This window comes from Ranitomeya variabilis, chromosome 1, assembly GCF_051348905.1.
Source record: "Ranitomeya variabilis isolate aRanVar5 chromosome 1, aRanVar5.hap1, whole genome shotgun sequence".
Taxonomy (NCBI): Eukaryota; Metazoa; Chordata; class Amphibia; order Anura; family Dendrobatidae; genus Ranitomeya; species Ranitomeya variabilis.
The window spans coordinates 630344628-630366292 of NC_135232.1; positions in this window are offsets into that span (position 1 = coordinate 630344628).

Here is a 21665-nt window from a genome sequence, read left to right on the forward strand (position 1 = left end):
AACAAATGCGATTTTTTATTTTCACGGCTCTACGTTATAAACTTCTGTGAAGCACTTGGGGGTTCAAAGTGCTCAGCACACATCTAGATAAGTTCCTTGGGGGGTCTAGTTTCCAAAATGGTGTCACTTGTGGGGGGTTTCCACTGTTTAGGCACATTAGGGGCTCTCCAAACGCGACATGGCGTCCGATCTCAATTCCAGCCAATTCTGCATTGAAAAAGTCAAACGGTGCTCCTTCACTTCCAAGCTCTGCGGTGCGCCCAAACAGTGGTTTACCTCCACATATGGGGTATCGGCGTACTCAGGAAAAATTGCACAACAAAATTTGTGGTTAAATTTCTGTTTTTACACTTGTGAAAATTAAAAAAAATGGTTCTGAAATAAAATGTTTGCAATTAAAAGTTAAATGTTCATTTTTTTCTTCCACATTGTTTTAGTTCCTGTGAAGTACGTAAAGGGTTAATAAACTTCTTGAATGTGGTTTTGAGCAGCTTGAGGGGTGCAGTTTTTAGAATGGTGTCACACTTTGTTATTTTCTATCATATAGACCCCTCAAAATCACTTCAAAGGTGATGTGGTCCCTAAAAAAAACATGGTGGTGTAAAAATGAGAAATTGCTGGTCAACTTTTAACCCTTATAACTCCCTAACAAAAAAAAAAATTGTTTCCAAAATTGTGCTGATGTAAAGTAGACATGTGAGAAATGTTATTTATTAACTATTTTTTGTGACATATCTCTCTGATTTAAGGGCATAAAAATACAAAGTTTGAAAATTGCAAAATTTTAAAAATTTTCGCCATATTTCCATTTTTTTTCATAAATAATCGCAAGTAATATCGAAGAAATGTTACCACTAACTTGAAGTACAACATGTCACGAAAAAACAATCTCAGAATCAGCGGGATCCGACACGGTGGGGTACCACCTAATAAACCTAAACTACACTACAAATATATTATGGTGGAGATAAGAAGAGGAGAATGCGCTAGCGTACCGTACTTAGGAGCAATTGCGTGTCGCTTGGTGAGTGGAATTCAATAGGTCTGATTGGAATCTCTAAGGATACAAAGGGTGCCCGCCGGTATTTACAAAAAGGATGCACTATGTGTCCACGGATATTAATAACCAAAATGAGAGGTAATGACAAAAGCGCCCCAACTGAATGCGTGTTACCTGAGATATAAGTGCCCTAGTCTTGTAGTGGGCTGGGAGCTGTGGAAAAAAGCAGTAGCCTTGTAAAAGCCGGAAATCCACTGTGAGTCTTATTGTTCATACGGCGCGGCTCAAAGAAGTCCTATACTGTGAGTAAGTGGCGGTGATGTTTTTACCTGGTTAGATCTGGAGCTTGACGCGGTGTCCACCGCTTGTCAGCATGCATGCCCGGGTGAAGAGACACAGAATGAGCGCCCATTATGTGAGCGCCGAAGGATAACCGGAAGTGATGCACCGTAAGTGCGTCGCCAAGCTGCCGTGATTGGCATGTATGCATAGTCCAGTGGGGAGGTGGGTGATAGTGATGGGAGGCGGGTCCCGTGGAGCCGTGCATACCATGGAGGTGATTCCAATAGAAAGGAGGAGATCCCTGAAGATACGCATTGTGTGCTTTACAGCGCTTAGAGATGTGTGACAGTGATGATGATCACTCTTATGGTATCCGTTGTGATAGGAGACAAGAGAATAGTTCTGAGGTCTCAATAAAGATGGCTCTAGAGAGATAGACAGATATGTTAGAATCTTCCAACTTAGTGACAATATCTATATATATATATATATATATATAACAGGCATGATGACAGGAACAATCATATTAAACATAAGTACAAATATGCCCATAGTAATATGCAAAATGACAGGTCATTCCATAACTTCTGTCAAATGTATAAAAGAACAGATGTGGCCAAATGTCACTTAATGAAAGACTTGTTATGTGAAGGATAAGAGGTCATAATTTCTGTTAAGTCCCTTGGGATGTAAAGTGTCCAGGGTGTGAATCCAGTACGCCTCTCTCCGTTTTAGGGAGGTTAATCTGTCCCCCCCCTCGTCTGAAGGATGGTATCTGTTCTATAACCTGGAACTTCATCTGGGAGATACTGTGTCCTTTGGATATGAAATGATGAGGGATTGGTAAAAGCATGTTACCACATCTAATTGTCGATTTGTGTTTTGAGACACGCTCCCAGATGGATCGGGTGGTTTCTCCCACATATAGAATGCCACAGGGGCACTTTATGAAGTAGACTACATATGCGGAGTCACAGGTAAAATAGTTCTTAATTGGGAAAGATTTACCCAAGCGTGGATGATGGAAAGAGCTACCCTTTAAAACGTTGCTGCATTGAGTGCAGTGCAGGCACGGGAAGGTCCCGAGTCTGGGGTTCTGTAGAAAGCGTTGTGTGGGTGTACGTTTGTCTGGTCCTACGTCCGCTCTAACCAGTGAGTCCCGGAGGTTACGTGCCCTCCTGAAGCATGGGAGGAATGGTTCCCGGAATTCTGGGATGTTAGGATGGGCAGTGGTGAGTAGGTGCCAATGTTGGCGAATATTTTTATGTAGGATGTATGCGAACGGGTGAAAAGAGTGGATAAATGGAATGCGGTTGTTTTTCTTGGGTCTGTCATCATTGCGGCTATTGGAAGTGTCCAGGAGGATAGAATCAGGATAGCCTCTAGAATGGAATTTGGACTTCATCTCTGCTACCCGTTGTGCCCGTAACCTGTTATCTGAGACAATGCGGGTCACGCACTGGATTTGGGATTTTGGGATGGACTGTTTTACAGCCTGGGGGTGTAAACTTTCAAAGTGTAGCAAGCTGTTGCGGTCCGTGTTTTTTATATGGATATCCGTGCTCAGTGAGCCATTGGGATCCTTGATCACGACTGTGTCCAGGAAATTCATCCTGTGTAGGTCATGAGAAATGGTAAAAGAAATGCCGGGCCATGCTGTATTGAGGAAGTCAAAAAACGACAGGAGGGACTCCAACGTGCCGCCCCAAATGCAAAATATATCGTCTATATCGTCCATAACAACGCATTGTCACGGAAACGGGTATCAGAATAGATTAGACTTTCTTCGAAGTCTGCCATGTAGCAGTTTGCGTAAGGGGGTGCCACGTTGGAGCCCATCGCGGTCCCCCGTGTCTGTAGATAGAACTGGTCCTGGAACAAAAAGTGATTTGAGTCCAGAACCAAAGTGAGAAGATCAATACCGAGGTCTATCTGTCGCTCGTGCGTCCCTGATGAAAACAAAAGTTTCTTAACCGAGTTAATACCTTCTGTGTGAGGTATGGAAGTGTACAGGTCTTTCACGTCTAGTGATGCCAAAATGGCGTCCAGTGGTATATTATTCATTGTACTTATGAATCTCAGAAAGGCCCCTGTGTCCAAGAGGAAGGACTTTGTGGATTGAATGTGGGGGGTGAGCACTCTTTCTAAAAAAAGGGCAATTGGAGATAATATGGAGTTGGTGGCGGCCACAATGGGTCTTCCCGGGGGATGTTCAAGATTCTTGTGAATTTTGGGGAGTGAATAAAAGACGGGGGTAACCGGGTGGTCGTTGGTCAGGTAATTACAAGTTTTGATATCTAGGACGCCCGCTGCGGTATATTCCCGCAATATTGCTGAAATCCTATTTCTGATAGATTAAGTGGGGTTGGAATCTAATTTGTGGTATATAGTGGTGTTGTCGAGCTGTCTCAGTATTTCTTTTAAATAGTCACTCTTGTCCATGATCACTATGTCCCCTCCCTTGTCCGGTTTTATTATGAGGCTAGTGTCAGATTGGAGTGATTGTAATGCCTGACATTCCATACTTGTTAAATTTGGTGGGTAATGAAGATGGCCCAATTCTACCTCCCCCCCCGAAGTGTCTGGAATAAATTCTGGATGAACTCAATGAATGTCTCTAGAGCATGTGAGCCTCGTGGGGGTCTGAAGTGACTCTTTGTGCGTAGTCCTAGACTCTCTGCTGAGAGTAATTGAGACAGGACATCTAAATTCCTGGAGGTGTCTGGGATACTGTTGTGAGGATCAGAGAAATACACTTTCAATCTTAATGACCTAAAGAACCTTTGTAGGTCCATGTCCAGGTCAAAGGTCCGATAGTGATATATAGGGCAGAAAGAGAGTCCCTTCTGGAGGACACTACATTCCGAGGTCCCCAGAGTCCTGGAGGAAATGTTAACGATTAGGGACTCAGTACCTGTGATCGTGTGATCCGGGTTTGCTCTGCATCTCTTCTGGTGTCCCTGGCCCCTCCGCGTCCTCGTCTTCTCCCACGTTGGCCTCGTTGCCCTAAAAAACGGGATGTGCTGGGAAGGGAGGAGCTTCTGTCCTGTTCAGACCCCGAGGTGGATTAGTTCGTTGATGAGCGATGTCCTGTTCTTAGAGTGGAGCGAGGAGAAGAATAGTTGTCCTGCCATCTGTACACCATCCTGGACTCGTAGTCTTCTGTGTCCCGAGCGAACTTCAGACGTTTCCTGTTCTCTGTGTCTCTGCGATGTTGATCTGTCCTAGTTTTTATTTCAGATTTCAGTAGGTTTAGTTCCTCCGGGGTGCCTGTGGACGAGAGCTGAATCTCAATAGCTTTGACCCGTTCTGAGCTAGCCTCGATCTCTTTATGTAAATGTTCTATGGTGAGGGTAATGAGATCGAGGGAACACTTATTTAGAATGTGTTCAAATTTCGTGCAATATTTGGGTGAATCCCAAAATAGAGTGGGCCGTAGGGGAACTCAGAGGCCCCTGGGAATACGTTGTACACGTAGATATTCTGACAAAGTGGCACAGTGCAGTTCAATATTAATATGGTGCCTCAATTCCCATTCGAGCTCCCGTCCCCTAGTTTCCCGGGGTGCAGTCTTTAGAAAATCACACAGGTACTTTGAGTGGGATAGGATATTAGTGGTCTCCTCAGCGTTGTAGGAGAATGTATTAGAGGACATGACCAAGTGTGCGTGCTATCACGTATGGGAAGTGGTACGATGAACAAAAACCGTGAGCACTGCTGCGGGGGTGTACGGGTAGGTTCCCACACCTTAATACAATACACCTTGGTACTACGCAATAAATGTTCAAGTTGCATTGAAGTTGAGTGCCGGGTTCACTAATCTTTATGAACTCGTAATCACCTGGAGAATCATATTGGCAGGCCAGTTTTAGCATTTAGTGAACCTAGTAAAAAGCCAAACAAAAAACAAGTGTGCAATAAAAAGAAAAACAGCACATCCGCACCACTGCAATACTGAGACCCACTTGCCTTAAGTCATCCTCAGCTGTTAAGCTTCTATCGCCTCAAAATTCAGGAAATTCGGGTGCAAAATCCTAAAACCACATAGGAAGTCCAAACACAAAAGAAAAAAATGGAATGCACTCACTGTTCCTGATAAAAATCAATCCTTTATTGGGACATGTATAGCTTTAGCCAGGGAAAACGTAAAAAAAGACGGATAACGGCCGTTTAGCGCTACCGCGCTTCCACGGGTCCTAAAAAAAGGATTGATTTTTATCAGGACCGGTGAGTGCATTGCAAAAAACAAGTGTGGGATTGCACTTTTTTTTTGCAATTTCACCGCACTTGGACATTTTTGCAATTGTAATAAAAAAGAAAAACTGAAATAACACATGGTCATAAGTATTCAGACCCTTTGCTCAGTATTGAGTAAAGCACCCAGTTTTTCTTTTTTATTAAATTTGAAAAAAATTCTACATTTCTGTTTTTTTCAGTCAAGATGGGGTGCACAGTGTACAATTAATGAGGAAAAAAAAATAAGTTTTTTGAATTTATCAAGTGGCTACAATGAAACAAAAAGCGTAGTTTTTAGTGATGAGCGAGCACTAAAATGCTTGGGTGCAGATTGAAATACTCGGATACTCGACCCGAGCAACGAGCCCAATGTAAGTCTATGGGAGACCCGAGTATTTTTACCACGATCCCCCCCAGGGTTCCTTTTAAGATCTAAAAACGTCTAAAAATGATGGAAACACTGCTCAAATGACACAGGGACATCATGGGGATCACCCCTGGAAGCATTCCTGACTCCTAGTTCACAGCTTTAAACATTTTTTTCCGAGATTCATGCCATTTTTCCCGATCCAACACTAAAACTAAACCAAAACTGATTTTGCTGGGAAATATGTTAAGGTACATCCTTTGCAGGTTAATGACTTGCCTGTAATTAACCGCAGACAGAAAATTTCCTCTCCCACTTAGGCTTAGTTCAGACGCAGCGTTTTTGAAGCGTTTTTCTACTTTAACATTGCTTTCAACCACTACAAATGCATTCACTGGGAAATGTCATTGTAACATTTAACACCCCTAGCTGGCCATGAGGTGTGTGACACATAAGCAGACCCATCTTGTTTCATTTATGAAGGAGGGACTCTTAAAGTCACAAAGCCTATTTTTACTGGTGCATCAGGCGGCATTAATCTTCTTAAAAGGCCATTATTAAACAGTGGGTCTCCTAAACTGTTGTAGCCTATGCTGTGAGTGGATGGGCTGCCAAGAATTATGACGCACCACAATACCCCTGTCATAAGATGTCCTGGAGGGCCTCCTGAAAAAATGTTGCATTGAATGCAAGGCCTGCCCTGCTACCAATTCATATGCACCCCAATAAGCCTTTAAACCCACATACTGGATGGGCCCATGCAAATCCACTTCACAGTATGCATTTTTTCTGCCCGTACTCCTTAGTTTTACACAATGGCAGGAAGGCCAGCCCGGCTGCATAGTCAGTCATATGCACCCCATTACACCTTTGAATCCACATACTGCATGGGCCCATGAAAATCCACTTGTATTTTTTAATGGTATGATGGTTCCCTCTTTGCAGAATTATTTACAGGAGAATTTGGCAATTTTATTTGCCATGTTTTTAACACTAAGGTTCAGATACGGCTTTAAAGAAGGCTAATAATAATAATAATAATAATTTTTTATTATTATTGCAATACAACGCAATTTTATTGCAAAGTACAAAATTCAAGGAATAGTATGATTGAATTGTATGAGTGCGTACACTTTTGTATATGCACTTAACATACAAAGCTTAATAAGTACATATAAGGATTAAATACATATAATGATTACATATATATAAAGATTAACTACATACAGTATACTTACATCATCCACAAGAGACTTTTAAACATCATCCGTCTGGGATATCAGAGAAGCAACACCAAGACAGAGAACCCCTGGGAGAATACCTTCACTGCATGGGCGTCCCCAGTTATGCAGGTATCTGCACACCGTACATGTACAGGTACCCCAGTTTTGGCATCTGTCTTAGTCATGTTTCTCTGGTCTTATATAGTGATTTACACTATGTAGTAACTCTAGTTTCACCCAGTCCTTCAAGTGGCCAGCTTTCAAGGTTGTAAGAAACTGAGATATCATGGAGTCATTAGACGAGGGGCCATAAATCCCTAGAATATAAAAGCAACAAGGATTTAGATCAAACCATCACAGGCAGAGTTTCAGTAAACCTTAATGTGTTACAATGACAAACGGCAAACATATAGAGGCTTAGAACTGTTTGTGAAGTGAATAAACAAACATTTCTCAAGATTGTGTCACTATGAGCATTGTCTGTCACATCTGTAAATGTTTTACAAGAAATGCAGCTATGTAATTGTCTGAATGCATTCGGTATACAGTATTTAAATCTGGATTCCAAATCGCCATTTGTATATTCCCCATTCGTACATTCACCATTTGTACATTTGGTGCAGCCAAAGTTATGGCTCTCAAGGAGAGAAACTAATATAGTGGACAAAGAAATATTTGTAATGAACTCCTGAGCCAAACTAACCGCATTGCTTTATCAAATTTATATGAAGTGTATTGTGTCCAATGTGAGCAACCAGGCAACACAAAAAGGAGCTTTTCAAGTGAGCTCTTTAAGGTACACAAATGTTATGAAGTCTTTGCCAACAAGGATGTGGTTTCACCAATGGGGGGTACCTTGTTTAAAAATATACTATTGCCATCACAGTCCACCCTTGCTCAAAATTCTGTGGCCTATAACAGTACAGAACACGTTCACCCAGGTCATGTCGTCGGAGATAAGGAAAAGACATTGCAGGAAACAGAGTTAAGAAGTAGGCCCAATGTAGGGGTGTGGGTCTCTGAGACTTGTAATGGAGTGCATGAGCTGACAAACAATTCCCCAATGGGAGTATCTTTTTAAAAAATATACTATTGACATCACAGTTCCTCTTGCCCCAAATACACCGGCCTATATCAGTACAGAACACGTTCACCCAGTTCATGTAGTCACAGGTAAGGAAGAGACTTTGCAGGAGACAGAGTTAATTTGTAGGCCCAATGTAGGGGTATGGGTCTCTGAAACTTGTAATGGAGGGCATGAGCTGACAAACAATTCTTTTTTAAAAAATAAAATAGTGCCATCACAGCCCCTCTTGCCCAACATTCACCGGCCCATAACAGTACAGAGCACGTTCGCCCTGGTAATCTAGTGGCAGTTAAAGAAGAGACATTGCAGGAAATACCACACTGCCAAATATGTGGCCTGTATTTTTTTAAATGCAAAATAGTGCTGTATATAAGTAGAGTAAGACTGGAAAAAACTGGACTAATGGCCTAAAATGCCCAAACTTGGAGCACGCAGATGTATGATGCCTGTCACGGAAATACAACACTGCCAAATATGTGGCCTGTATTTTTTTCATGCAAAATAGTGCTGTATATAAGTAGAGTAGCAAACACAAAAACAGTGGAAAACCAGCCTAAAATGCCCAAACTTGGAGCACGCAAATATTTGAGGCCTTTTTTGTTTTTTGGTGAATTTAAAACAAAAAAAAAAGAGTGGCACAAGGCTACCACACAGAACTATGATACTGCGGAAATTTGATTTTTCAAAAACAGATACACCAGGACTTAGTCTGACTTAACAGACTTAATGTATTAATGTGTTTTTTTGCTTTTTGGTGAATGTAAACCAAAAAAAAATTGACCAAGGCTAGCACACAGAACTATGCTACGTATGCCTGTGGAAATACGATTTTTCAAAAAATGAAACATCAGCCCAGACATAACAGACTGTATTAATTTATTAATTTATTTTTGGGCTTTTGGGTGAATTTATAAACAAAAAAAAGTAGAACAAGGCTAGCACACACATCTATGCTACATATGCCTGACAAACTATGATTTTTAAATAGATGCACCAGGCCTCAGTCTGACATAACAGACTCTATATTTTTTTTGGGGGGGGTGAATTTTTTGAAAAAAGAAAAAAAATATGAAAACTGCAACTAGGTATATAGTAAATAAGCAGCAGCAGCAGACAGTTATGGAGCTTTTGGAGGGATGCAGTGGGAGCTATGTACGCACATACAGTGCACTGATGCACTTGCACTGATGTGGATATGCTGTGCCCTGCCTACCTAGTGCTGCAATCTCGGGACCCACGAATTAGCCCTAAAAAGGACTGTTGGTTTCTCAGGAGTTGTGGATTTAACAGTTGCAGACCTACACTAACTATTAAAACCACAATTCTGACCCTATCTCGGCAGCAGCTCTCCCTACTCCCGCTGAATCTGGAGCTGAATGCGACAAGCAGGGCGGCGCCAGGTTTCTTATACTCGGGATGATGCTGTGCGGCCAAGCCAATCACTGCACGACCACAACAAAGATGGCTGCAGCGTTTCATGGCCTGGCAGACAATCCCTGCACCGTGATTGGGTCTCTAAAGTCCGCCAAAAATGCTGGATGGAGACACCAGTTACCGCCAAAAAATCCCGGAAATGCTCTGTGATCGCTGAGTACACCGAGTACACTGATACTCGGGCGAGTAACGAGTAGTGGAGCGCACGTTCGCTCATCACTAGTAGTTTCTCCCAGTGCTAGCTTCAGTATAAGGCTGTTATGTGGTACAACACCATAAACGTGGGCCAAGTGTACGAATGTTATGATCCCAATGGCAGGGGACCTCAAAGATTACAGCAAAGTCTGCAAAACATAAATACCAGCTTATAGGGAAGTGGTAACTAGGCTGACCATATACCTGATCCTAGCGCAAACACTAACAGCAGCCGGGGAACGTGCCTACGTTGATTCTAGACGTCTCGCGCCAGCCGGAGAACTAACTACCCCTATCAGGGAAAATAAGACCTCTCTTGCCTCCAGAGAAAAGACCCCAAAGTAATACAAGCCCCCAACCAATAATAACGGTGAGGTAAGAAGAAAAGACAAACGTAAGTATGAACTAGATTTAGCAAAGAGAGGCCCACTGACTAATAGCAGAATATAGTAAGAAGACTTATATGGTCAGCAAAAAAACCCTGCAAAATATCCACGCTGAATATCCAAGAACCCCCAAACCGACTGACGGTGTGGGGGGAGAATATCAGCCCCCCTAGAGCTTCCAGCAATAACAGGAATCACATATTGTACAAGCTGGACAAAAATATGAACAATGCAAATGATCAAGAGTACGAAAGCAGGACTTAGCTTATCTTGCAAAGAACCAGGACCTGAAGACAGGAGCAAACAGAAGTGAACTGATTACAACGATGCCAGGCACTGGACTGAGAATCCAGGAAGTTTAAATAGCAACACCCCAGGCCTAACGAAGCAGGTGAGCACCAACCTGGTAAAAGACAATCCAAGTGCCAAATCACTAGTGACCACAAGAGGGAGCCAAAAAGTATAGTTCACAACAGTACCCCCCCTTTAAGGAGGGGTCACCGAACCCTCACCAAGACCACCAGGGCGACCAGGATGAGCAGCGTGGAAGGCACGAACCAAATCGGCCGCATGAACATCAGAGGCGGCCACCCAGGAATTATCCTCCTGACCATAGCCCTTCCATTTGACCAAATACTGGAGCCTCCGTCTAGAGAGACGAGAATCCAAGATCTTCTCCACCATGTACTCCAACTCGCCCTCAACCAACACCGGAGCAGGAGGCTCAACAGCAGGAACCACAGGCACAACGTACCACCGTAACAAAGACCTATGGAACACGTTGTGAATGGCAAACGACACCGGAAGATCCAAACGAAAAGAAACCGGGTTAAGAACTTCCAAAATTTTATAAGGACCAATAAAGCGAGGCTTAAACTTAGGAGAGGAAACCTTCAGAGGGACATACCGAGAAGACAACCAAACCAAATCCCCAACACGAAGTCGGGGGCCCACACCGCGGCGGCGGTTGGCAAAACGCTGAGCCTTCTCCTGTGACAACTTCAAGTTGTCCACCACATGATTCCAAATCCGCTGCAACCTATCCACCACGGAATCCACCCCAGGACAGTCAGAAGACTCAACATGACCCGAGGAGAAACGAGGATGAAAACCAGAGTTGCAGAAGAATGGCGAAACCAAAGTAGCGGAACGAGCCCGATTATTAAGGGCAAACTCCGCCAATGGCAAGAAGGTCACCCAATCATCCTGGTCCGCAGAAACAAAACATCTCAAATAAGCCTCCAGTGTCTGATTAGTTCGCTCCGTTTGACCATTAGTCTGAGGATGGAAGGCAGATGAAAACAACAAATCAATGCCCATCTTAGCACAAAAAGATCGCCAGAATCAAGACACAAACTGGGATCCTCTGTCGGACACGATATTCTCCGGAATGCCGTGTAGACGAACCACATTCTGAAAAAACAAAGGAACCAGATCGGAAGAGGAAGGCAACTTAGGCAAGGGTACCAAATGGACCATCTTGGAAAAACGATCACACACCACCCAGATGACAGACATTCCCCGAGACACCGGAAGATCAGAAATGAAATCCATGGAAATGTGCGTCCAAGGCCTCTTCGGGACGGGCAAGGGCAAAAGCAACCCGCTAGCACGAGAACAACAAGGCTTAGCCCGAGCACAAGTCCCACAGGACTGCACAAATGACCGCACATCCCGTGACAAGGAAGGCCACCAAAAGGACCTAGCCACCAAATCTCGGGTACCAAAAATTCCCGGATGCCCTGCCAACACCGAGGAATGAACCTCGGAAATGACTCTGCTGGTCCATTTATCAGGAACAAACAGTCTGTCGGGTGGACACGAGTCAGGTCTACCAGCCTGAAATCTCTGCAACACACGTCGCAAATCCGGAGATATGGCCGACACGATCACTCCCTCTTTAAGAATACCAGCTGGCTCCGAGACTCCAGGAGAGTCAGGCACAAAGCTCCTAGATAGAGCATCAGCCTTAACATTCTTCGAACCAGGCAGGTATGAGACCACAAAGTCAAAACGAGAGAAAAACAATGACCAACGAGCCTGTCTAGGATTCAGGCGCTTAGCAGACTCGAGATACATCAGATTTTTGTGATCAGTCAAGACCACCACACGATGCTTAGCACCCTCGAGCCAATGACGCCACTCCTCAAATGCCCACTTCATGGCCAACAACTCCCGATTACCAACATCATAGTTCCGCTCAGCAGGCGAAAACTTCCTAGAGAAAAAGGCACATGGTCTCATCACAGAACAACCAGAGCCTCTCTGCGACAAAACAGCCCCAGCACCGATCTCAGAAGCATCCACTTCAACCTGAAAGGGAAGTGAGACATCAGGCTGGCACAAAACAGGCGCCGAAGTAAACCGGCGCTTCAGCTCCTGGAAGGCCTCCACGGCTGCAGGAGCCCAATTAGCCACATCAGAACCTTTCTTGGTCATATCCGTCAAAGGTTTAACAACGCTAGAAAAATTAGCGATAAAGCGACGGTAGAAATTAGCGAACCCCAAGAACTTCTGAAGACTCTTAACAGACGTGGGCTGAGTCCAATCATGAATAGCTCGGACCTTGACTGGGTCCATCTCCACGGCAGAAGGGGAGAAAATAAAACCCAAAAAGGAAACCTTCTGCACTCCAAAGAGACACTTTGAGCCCTTCACAAACAAAGCGTTATCACGCAAAACCTGAAACACCATCCTGACCTGCTTTACATGAGAATCCCAATCATCCGAGAAAACTAGAATATCATCAAGATACACAATCAAAAATTTATCCAGATACTTCCGGAAGATATCATGCATAAAGGACTGAAACACTGAAGGGGCATTAGAGAGCCCAAAGGGCATCACCAAGTATTCAAAATGACCTTCGGGCGTATTGAATGCAGTTTTCCATTCATCTCCGTGCCTAATGCGCACAAGGTTGTACGCACCACGAAGATCTATCTTGGTGAACCACTTGGCGCCCTTAATCCGAGCAAACAAGTCTGACAATAGCGGCAACGGATACTGAAACTTAACAGTGATTTTATTCAGAAGCCGATAGTCTATACAAGGTCTCAAAGACCCGTCTTTCTTGGCCACAAAAAAGAATCCCGCACCGAGAGGGGAAGAGGATGGACGAATATGCCCCTTCTCCAAAGACTCCTTGACATAAGAACGCATCGCGGCATGCTCGGGTACAGACAAATTAAATAATCGTCCCTTAGGAAATTTACTGCCAGGAATCAAATCTATAGCGCAGTCACAGTCCCTATAAGGAGTAGAAGTAGCAATAGACACCGGCGGAGAATCGCAATGAATTCCCTGACAACCCCAACTTGAGACAGACATAGCCTTCCAATCAAAAACAGGATTATGGGTCTGTAACCATGGCAGACCTAAAACGACCAAATCATTCATTTTATGCAGAACAAGAAAACGAATCACCTCCCGATGTTCAGGAGTCATGCACATGGTCACTTGTGTCCAATACTGCGGTTTATTTTCCGCCAGTGGCGTAGCATCAATTCCTCTGAGACGAATCGGAACCTTTAAAGGCTCCAGGACAAAACCGCAGTGCTTGGCAAACGACAAGTCCATAAGACTCAGGGCAGCACCTGAATCCACAAATGCCATAACAGGGTAGGAAGACAATGAACAAATTAAAGTCACAGACAGAATAAATTTAGGCTGCAAATTACCAATGGTGACAGGACTGACAACCTTGGTTAGGCGTTTAGAGCATGCTGATATAACATGTGTAGAATCACCACAGTAAAAACACAGCCCATTCTGACGTCTATGATTTTGTCGTTCGGTTCTAGTCAGGATTCTATCGCATTGCATTGAGACAGGTGTCTGTTCAGACAACACCGCCAGAGGTTTAGCGGATTTGCCCTCCCGCAAACGCCGATCAATCTGAATAGCCAGCGCCATAGAATCATTCAGACTTGTAGGAATTGTAAAACCCACCATCACATTCTTAATGGCTTCAGAAAGGCCATTTCTGAAATTTGCGGCCAGAGCACATTCATTCCATCAAGTAAGCACGGACCATTTCCGAAATTTTTGGCAGTACACCTCAGCTTCATCCTGGCCCTGAGAGATGGCCAGTAGAGCTTTTTCTGCCTGAATTTCAAGATTAGGCTCCTCATAAAGCAATCCGAGCGCCAGAAAAAACGCATCAACATCCGCCAATGCAGGATCTCCTGGCGCTAACGAGAAAGCCCAATCCTGAGGGTCGCCACGCAAAAAAGAGATAATAATTTTAACTTGCTGAGCTGAACCTCCAGACGAACGAGGTTTCAAAGATAGAAACAATTTACAATTATTCCTAAAATTCCTAAATTTAAATCGATCTCCAGAGAACAGCTCAGGAATAGGTATCTTAGGCTCTGACATAGGACTGCTAACAACAAAATCCTGAATGCCCTGCACACGTGCAGCAAGCTGATCCACACTAGTAATCAAGGTCTGAACATTCATGTCTGCAGCAAGGCTTCAAGCCACTCAGAGATAAAGGGGAGGAAGAAAAAAAAAAAAAAAACTCAGAACTTCTTTTCTTTTAATCCCACTTCAGCAATGCATTAACTATTTATAGGCCTGGCATACTGTTATGATCCCAATGGCAGGGGACCTCAAAGATTACAGCAAAGTCTGCAAAACATAAATACCAGCTCATAGGGAAGTGGTAACTAGGCTGACCATATACCTGATCCTAGCGCAAACACTAACAGCAGCCGGGGAACATGCCTACGTTGATTCTAGACGTCTCGCGCCAGCCGGAGAACTAACTACTAGGGTTGAGCGACTTTCATTTTTTTAAGATCGAGTAGGGTTTTGGGAAACCCGATTTTGTCCAGAGTCGAGTCGAGTGCAGTCGGCCGATTATCGCTAAAAGTCGGGGATCGACCGAAACACGAAACCCAATGCAAGTCAATGGGGAAGCATAGTCGGCAGTGAGTGGAGGCCAGGAAAACACCTACAGTGCCCATTTTAATGCCAAAAACATCCATTCTTGTTTCTGAAGCTTGCCAATCTTAATTAACTGTATAATAATAGTTGGGCATAGGGAATTGGGGGAAAGTTGTGGGGGGAGTAGGGCTGGCTCAAGTTTTTCGTGGGCCCAGGAAATGCGGACTACGTCACGGCGGTGTTGCAGGGAAAGGTAAGTATTTAAAAGTTGCAAGTGCTGTGATCCTGAGCAAGCAGGGGGGGCCCACTCGTTCGCATTGCCACTGGCACAGGGCCCCTCAAAGTACGGCGGTGTGTTTGCATGGCGGGGGCGCCTCCCACCAGCAGCGACACTTTTGCGTACTCTGAGGGGCCCTGTGCCAGTGACGTCGCCAACGAGTATGCCCCCCCACCTGATGAAGGAACCTGCACTTTCATCTGCACCTTCCTCTTTGTCCCTGTGTAAGGTGGTATAACATGCGGGAAGGGGAACCTTACTTTCAGCAGGGTCAGATTCTGGCTGTGTAGAGTACAAGGGGAATGTAGTGGTCTAGGTCAATGTACCAGCAGACTCATTTAGCAGTGGCTGGGCAATGGGCAGGATGAGGAGGAAACAGATATAGGGCCAAAGAATAAAGTAGGCTACATGCAGTTCAAAATTGGTAACAGGACTAAACAGGCGGCATTGCTTTGTTCAGTGGAGTAGCAAACCCAAGAGCAGCAGACACTGTTTCAAGGGCCTAACCACACTAGTAGGCCAAATGCAGTTTAATATCTGATAGTATAGGGCGAAAGCCAGAATGTGGAAGCTCAGCTTTGTTCAGTTGAGGACAACACCAGGGAGGGGCAGACACCTTTAGTAGGCCGGAAAAGCCTATTGCATTTTTTAAAATGGTAATTTGGAGCAGAAGGTTGAAGCTCAGCTTTATTTAGTTGAGGGCAACACCAGGGAGGGGCAGAAGCCGTTAGTAGGCCCTAACCACCATTTTTTTTTTTTTTAAAACCACTTAATGAGAGCCGGAAGGTTGAAGCTCAGCTTTATTTAGTTGAGGACAACACCAGGGAGGGGCAGAAGCCGTTAGTAGGCCCTAACCACCATTTTTTTTTTAAAACCACATAATGAGAGCCGGAAGGTTGAAGCTCAGCTTTATTTAGTTGAGGACAACACCAGGGAGGGGCAGAAGCCGTTAGTAGGCCCTAACCACCATTTTTTTTTTAAAACCACTTAATGAGAGCCGGAAGGTTGAAGCTCAGCTTTATTTAGTTGAGGACAACACCAGGGAGGGGCAGAAGCCGTTAGTAGGCCCTAACCACCATTTTTTTTTTTTTTAAAACCACATAATGAGAGCCGGAAGGTTGAAGCTCAGCTTTATTTAGTTGAGGACAACACCAGGGAGGGGCAGAAGCCGTTAGTAGGCCCTAACCACCATTTTTTTTTTAAAACCACTTAATGAGAGCCGGAAGGTTGAAGCTCAGCTTTATTTAGTTGAGGACAACACCAGGGAGGGGCAGAAGCCGTTAGTAGGCCCTAACCACCATTTTTTTTTTTTAAACCACATAATGAGAGCCGGAAGGTTGAAGCTCAGCTTTATTTAGTTGAGGACAACACCAGGGAGGGGCAGAAGCCGTTAGTAGGCCCTAACCACCAATTTTTTTTTTTTTAAAACCACTTAATGAGAGCCGGAAGGTTGAAGCTCAGCTTTATTTAGTTGAGGACAACACCAGGGAGGGGCAGAAGCCGTTAGTAGGCCCTAACCACCATTTTTTTTTAAAAACCACTTAATGAGAGCCGGAAGGTTGAAGCTCAGCTTTATTTAGTTGAGGACAACACCAGGGAGGGGCAGAAGCCGTTAGTAGGCCCTAACCACCATTTTTTTTTTAAAACCACTTAATGAGAGCCGGAAGGTTGAAGCTCAGCTTTATTTAGTTGAGGACAACACCAGGGAGGGGCAGAAGCCGTTAGTAGGCCCTAACCACCATTTTTTTTTTTTAAACCACATAATGAGAGCCGGAAGGTTGAAGCTCAGCTTTATTTAGTTGAGGACAACACCAGGGAGGGGCAGAAGCCGTTAGTAGGCCCTAACCACCAATTTTTTTTTTTTAAAAACCACTTAATGAGAGCCGGAAGGTTGAAGCTCAGCTTTATTTAGTTGAGGACAACACCAGGGAGGGGCAGAAGCCGTTAGTAGGCCCTAACCAAAGTTGAAGGCCAAATGCAGTTTAATTTCTGATACTATAGGCCGAAAGCCAGAAGGTGGAAGTTCCGATTTAGACAGTGGAGGACAATTTGAATTAGGGACTGCAGACAGACTTAGTAGGCTGTCCCCTGTGGACCATGCATCCACCACATTAACCCATTGCGCCGTAATGGACACGTAATCTTCCGTGGCCATGCCTACAGGTCCATGCGTCTGTTGTCAGGTGCACCTTTGTACTCACAGATTGCCAGAGTGCATGGACAATGCGGTCTTCTACATGCTGGTGGAGGGTTGGGATGGCTTTTCTCGCAAAAGAAGTGTCGACTGGTTAGCTTGTAGCGTGGTACAGCGTAGTCCATCATGGCCTTATTAATAGTAAATAAAATATATAACTAGGCTCTATGAACTTTTAAATAGGTTCCAGGGGTACACGGGCAGCATTGGTGTGGTCAGTGGAGGAGTATTGCAAGTAGGGGCTGCAGACAGGCTATCAAAGGCCTAAAATAACAAACAGTAGGCAGTCATGGCAGTTTTACATCGGTTACATGGATACACAGGCAGGCACTCCAGGCAGCATTGTGCTCAGTGGAGGAGTATTGCAAGTAGGGGCCGCAGACAGGCTATCAAAGGCCTAAAATAACAAACAGTAGGCAGTCATGGCAGTTTTACATCGGTTACATGGATACACAGGCAGGCACTCCAGGCAGCATTGTGGTCAGTGGAGGAGTATTGCAAGTAGGGGCCGCAGACAGGCTATCAAAGGCCTAAAATAACAAACAGTAGGCAGTCATGGCAGTTTTACATCGGTTACATGGATACACAGGCAGCTAGGTGGTGAGTGGAGGAGTATTTAAAGTAAGGACCGCAGACAGGCTATCAAAGGCCTAACATAACAAACAATAGGCTCATGGCAGTTTTACAGCGGTTACATGGATACACGGGCAGGCAGCTTGGTGGTGAGTGGAGGAGTATTTAAAGTATGGACCGCAGACAGGCTTCGAAGGCCTAACACAATAAAATGGGCTGGCTGTAGGCACTTTAAAATTGGTTCCAGGGGTACACGGGCAGCAGTGGTCTGGTCAGTGGAGGCCTAGTGGAAGTATGGACCGCAGACAGGCTTCGAAGGCCTAACACAATAAAATGGGCTGGCTGTAGGCACTTTAAAATTGGTTCCAGGGGTACACGGGCAGCAGTGGTCTGGTCAGTGGAGGCCTAGTGGAAGTATGGACCGCAGACAGGCTTCGAAGGCCTAACACAATAAAATGGGCTGGCTGTAGGCACTTTAAAATTGGTTCCAGGGGTACACGGGCAGCAGTGGTCTGGTCAGTGGAGGACTAGTGGAAGTATGGACCGCAGACAGGCTTCGAAGGCCTAACACAATAAAATGGGCTGGCTGTAGGCACTTTAAAATTGGTTCCAGGGGTACACGGGCAGCAGTGGTCTGGTCAGTGGAGGCCTAGTGGAAGGAGGGACCGCAGACAGGCTTCGAAGGCCTAACACAATAAAATGGGCTGGCTGTAGGCACTTTAAAATTGGTTCCAGGGGTACACGGGCAGCAGTGGTCTGGTCAGTGGAGGCCTAGTGGAAGTATGGACCGCAGACAGGCTTCGAAGGCCTAACACAATAAAATGGGCTGGCTGTAGGCACTTTAAAATTGGTTCCAGGGGTACACGGGCAGCAGTGGTCTGGTCAGTGGAGGACTAGTGGAAGTATGGACCGCAGACAGGCTTCGAAGGCCTAACACAATAAAATGGGCTGGCTGTAGGCACTTTAAAATTGGTTCCAGGGGTACACGGGCAGCAGTGGTCTGGTCAGTGGAGGCCTAGTGGAAGGAGGGACCGCAGACAGGCTTCGAAGGCCTAACACAATAAAATGGGCTGGCTGTAGGCACTTTAAAATTGGTTCCAGGGGTACACGGGCAGCAGTGGTCTGGTCAGTGGAGGCCTAGTGGAAGTATGGACCGCAGACAGGCTTCGAAGGCCTAACACAATAAAATGGGCTGGCTGTAGGCACTTTAAAATTGGTTCCAGGGGTACACGGGCAGCAGTGGTCTGGTCAGTGGAGGCCTAGTGGAAGTATGGACCGCAGACAGGCTTCGAAGGCCTAACACAATAAAATGGGCTGGCTGTAGGCACTTTAAAATTGGTTCCAGGGGTACACGGGCAGCAGTGGTCTGGTCAGTGGAGGACTAGTGGAAGGAGGGAGCGCAGAAAGGCTTCAAAGGCCTAACATAACAAACAATAGGCTCATGGCAGTTTTACAGCGGTTACATGGATACACGGGCAGGCAGCTTGGTGGTGGTGAGTGGAGGAGTATTTAAAGTAGGGACCGCAGACAGGCTATCAAAGGCCTAACATAAAAAAACAATAGGCTCATGGCAGTTTCACAGCGGTTACATGGATACACGGGCAGGCAGCTTGGTGGTGGTGAGTGGAGGAGTATTTAAAGTAGGGACCGCAGACAGGCTATCAAAGGCCTAACATAACAAACAATAGGCTCATGGCAGTTTTACAGCGGTTACATGGATACACGGGCAGGCAGCTTGGTGCTGAGTGGAGGAGTATTTAAAGTATGGACCGCAGACAGGCTTCGAAGGCCTAACACAATAAAATGGGCTGGCTGTAGGCACTTTAAAATTGGTTCCAGGGGTACACGGGCAGCAGTGGTCTGGTCAGTGGAGGCCTAGTGGAAGTATGGACCGCAGACAGGCTTCGAAGGCCTAACACAATAAAATGGGCTGGCTGTAGGCACTTTAAAATTGGTTCCAGGGGTACACGGGCAGCAGTGGTCTGGTCAGTGGAGGCCTAGTGGAAGTATGGACCGCAGACAGGCTTCGAAGGCCTAACACAATAAAATGGGCTGGCTGTAGGCACTTTAAAATTGGTTCCAGGGGTACACGGGCAGCAGTGGTCTGGTCAGTGGAGGACTAGTGGAAGGAGGGAGCGCAGAAAGGCTTCAAAGGCCTAAAATAACAAACAATAGGCTCATGGCAGTTTTACAGCGGTTACATGGATACACGGGCAGGCAGCTTGGTGGTCAGTGGAGGAGTAGGGACCGCAGACAGGCTATCAAAGGCCTAAAATAACAAACAATAGGCTCATGGCAGTTTTACAGCGGTTACATGGATACACGGGCAGGCAGCTTGGTGCTGAGTGGAGGAGTAGTGCAAGGAGTGTCTGTCCCAGTACTCCCAAAATATAAATAGATGTTAATGTCTCGCAAAACAACCAAAACAAAAAAAAAGATGGCATACTTAGGTACAGGGGTGGGCTCATCTGCTGTGTTTCTGACATAGTAATTTGGCAGTAACTATTTAATGGTGCCAATATAGGACACAGACACAGACTACTTTAAGTTGCATCATAGATGTCTACAAATTTGTATTGTCAGTGCCAGACATTGAATGATGTCAGCGAATAGACTAAAGATTGGTGGAGCTGTGCGACATAATTTTGCACGTAGTAGAGCCCAGTTTGAGCTGGGGTAGGGGGGAACTCTCTTGAGGCCGGCGGGACCGCCCCAGGGCCACTCATGTTACAACGGTGTGTCTGACGTTGGGTGCGCACCACCACCGCCAGAGACACTACATTGTACTATGAGGGACCCAGTAGCAATGCCGTCAACCAAAAGCGAGCACACCCACCTCTTCAGACAAACAGCAGTCTCACGGGTGCTTGCGCCAAGTCGCGATACCACGGCCCCGTGTGGGGAGTTTGGCCATTTAGGGAGGTGTAAACATGTCGTATGCTGTACAATCTGCAGCAGCAAATTAGACATTAGAAAAGTAATTCACAGGCAAGAGCTTTTCATAGGAAAGCTAGGTGTCGGCCGGGCAAGGTGGGGCAAAAGATTTTGAAATCCAGTTGTGGTTCATTTTAATGAATGTTAGATCGTCAACATTTTGGGTAGCCAGACGAGTCCTTTTTTCGGTTAATATTGACCCTGCAGCACTGAATACTCTTTCTGATAGGACACTTGCTGCCGGGCAAGCAAGCTCCTGCAATGCATATTCTGCCAATTCTGGCCAGGTGTCTAATTTGGAGGCCCAGTAATCAAATGGGAATGACGGTTGAGGGAGAACATCGATAAGGGATGAAAAATAGTTAGTAACCATACTGGACAAATGTTGTCTCCTGTCACTTTCAATTGATGCAGCAGTACCTGTCCTGTCTGCGGTCATAGCAAAATCACTCCACAACCTGGTCAGAAAACCCCTCTGTCCAACGCCACTTCTGATGTGTGCACCCCTAACACTCCTAGTCTGCTGCCCCCTGGAGCTCGTGTGAGAACGATCACGTGCGCTGTGTGCTGGGAATGCCTGAAGC